Raw genomic sequence first — 2,787 nt, 5'->3', positions numbered from 1 at the left:
ACATGGAATCAAGGCGACCATTGTGAAACTCAAGGGCCCCATGGAAGCAAGGGAACGTGGATTAGGCCTGGCTGGTTTGGCCTCCCGGGGGCTGATGGACAGGTCTGGCTGACCTTGGCATGTTGAGGGCTGCTGTTCATCTGCCCCGGAAGCTCTGGGGCTCTGCGTTCTCCTTCTGTGGAAAAGAGCTGTCCTTCTCCTCCAAGGGCCTGTGGCTAAAGTTGGGATTCCTCCTCCAAATTTCCTTAAATGGAAAGATTGTTCCCAGATGACATCTGCCAGGAGAGACTGATCTGGCTGGCCTGGAAACCTGGGGTCCATCTCACATCTGCCATTCAAGCACTGGGACCATGTGCTTCTTTTTTCTATGGGAAAAATGCACCTTTCACTTCAAGGTGCCCATGGCCAAAGTTGGGGATCCACCTCCAGAATTCCCTATATCCAAGGATAGCTCCCAGACCAAAGCTGCCAGGAGAGACAAGTCTGGCTGGCCTTGGCTTCCACAGATCTGGTTCTCATCTGCCTTTGAAGTACTGGGGCTCTGTGCTTTCCTTCCTAATATAAAGTACTCTTCTTCCTGCCCCAGCAGCTATGGCCAAAATTGAGATTCCACCTCCAAAATTCCCTATGTCCAAGGATTGCCCCAAAAAGGTGACAAAAAGACAAAACGTGCCAAGGGGAGACAAGTCTGACTGGCCTGGCCTATGTGTGGCCACCTGTCATTTTCTTCCACAACAATTGGACTTCGTGCTTTTCCTTCCTACAGATAAAATCATCCATCTCCACCAGGCACCCATGGCCAAAACTGGGATTCCACCTCCAAAACTCTGTACATCCAAGGATTACTCCCAAGGGAAAGCTGCCAGGACAGACAGGTCAGGCTGCCCTTGGCCTCTTGGGGGCTGCTTCTCACCTGCTTCTGAAGCACTGGGGCTCAGTGCTTTTTTTGGGGGTTAGGTTTGTTCCTTCTTTCTCTAAAGAATTTTTTCCCCACAAGTTACCAAGGAGACCAAGTGTTGGATACTTGAGAGTACTTAACTGAAACAAAGAGGTGGACAAAAGGTGGAAGGGGGAGATAACGCAGGTAAAAGACAAAGCTTGAGGCAGCTGCGTGCTTTTCTTCTTCCGGCGTTCGGGGAGACGCGTGTCTGCCGCTCCTCGAGGAGCTCAGCCGCCGCAAAGCACGCCGAGCGGAGAACGGCTGTTGCTGGCTGGAGGAGTTTCACTGTGGCCAAAGGGATCCAGTCCTGGGAGATCTACTATCACCGGTTCGACCTGAATCCTGAGTTTTTCTCTGCCACTCGCAGAAGCTGGGCCGCTTTCTGCCTCGCCTTCGGCTCCTTCGGCGCTGCTCCTCTTGCTGCAGCGTGACCCTGCACCCCCTGCGCTGCCGGGACATCCTGCCCCTGCCTGCCGGGACACCCTGCCATCCCAGCTACCAGCCCGGGACTTTTCCACTGTTCCAGCTTGGTGCTCTGAGGATCCTGCAGGGACACCGAAACCAAACTGCCCTGGGTTTTGTGAAACAAAGCCCTCAAGGTTCTTGGTACTGTTGTCGTTTCTCATTAATGCTGTAGTTGTTTGGTGGGGGGGGGAGTTTTTTTGTGTTTGTTTGCTTTGTATTACATACTAGTAAAGAACTGCTATTCCTATTTCCCAAATCTTTGCCAAAGAGCCTCTGATTGTAATTTTACCTAGCAGATACCTGTCTTCCTAAACCAAGACAGATTTTGGTGCCCAACGTGGGGCTTGAGGGCACTGAGAAAAGAAAAGGGAAGAGAAATAGCAGTTCTTAACTAACCTAGTACTTTCTTTTGTGTGCGTTGGATATAAAAACCTCATTAGGCTGCATCATGTGGTCTAACTTAGCCTGGTTTGGGTGGCATGTGGTTGTGGCTGTATTCCTTCCATTTGCAGGCCCTTATCTAAACATGGGCCCTATAACTAAGGCTACTGTGACTGTCATCCAGTTTATTTTATGGCTTAATAAGGTGAAGAACTCATGGATTTTTAATTTCCTCTGGAAGGCAGGCACATGGATTCAGGGCTATCGTACACTAACTGTGTGTTTTTGGAGTTACTTTAACAATGGTACCTACTGTGAGGAAATGACACCGGGGGAAGTTTCTTTTTCCCAACCCTTTACCCATCTCTTTGGGTCTGCCCCACCAGTTTTTGAAGGGTTTAAATCCTCTCTGAATGCTAATGATATCATACAATGGCTAGTGCTGCTAATAGGCATATTCTATTTAGCATTCAGAGATAAGGGAAGATTGACCTGGATAACCACCCTGATACCTACCCCACAGAATAGGGATGATACCCCAGAGCCTGACTCTGCCCCACAGCCTGCCTCAGAAAGGACCCACCCGGATTGCGTTGAGGTTCTAGTAAAAGAGATGGGCCAGATGCTGAAGGAGTACATTTCCCCAGCTCATTAAAAACCCTCCCCCTGCCCCGAGAAGGCAGAGACTGATAGTGCAGCAGTGGAACCCACAGACGTTACAACTGTCCAGGTTCCAGCTGAACCACAAGGGCAGTCACAGCCAGCAGCAGTCGCCCCTGTGGAAACAAGGAAGTGTAAAGTGAAATCGTCAGATCCTGGTATTAAGGATAAGAAAGGAGGGTCCTCACAGTCCACAGAAGAGCCACAGGTTGAGATCATCACTGAGTCCCTGACATATGAAAGTCTACGTAATCTGCAAAAAGATATTGCACGACGAGGACGTGAGGCTTATACAGCCTGGCTACTTCGAGTCTGGGACCTTATGGGTACAGGTGTGCAAC

Source organism: Chamaea fasciata, unplaced genomic scaffold (assembly GCF_029207755.1).
Source record: "Chamaea fasciata isolate MVZ Bird 193981 ecotype frontalis unplaced genomic scaffold, bChaFas1.0.hap1 SCAF_29, whole genome shotgun sequence".
NCBI classification, from domain to species: domain Eukaryota; kingdom Metazoa; phylum Chordata; class Aves; order Passeriformes; family Sylviidae; genus Chamaea; species Chamaea fasciata.
This window is presented reverse-complemented; position numbering follows the sequence as displayed.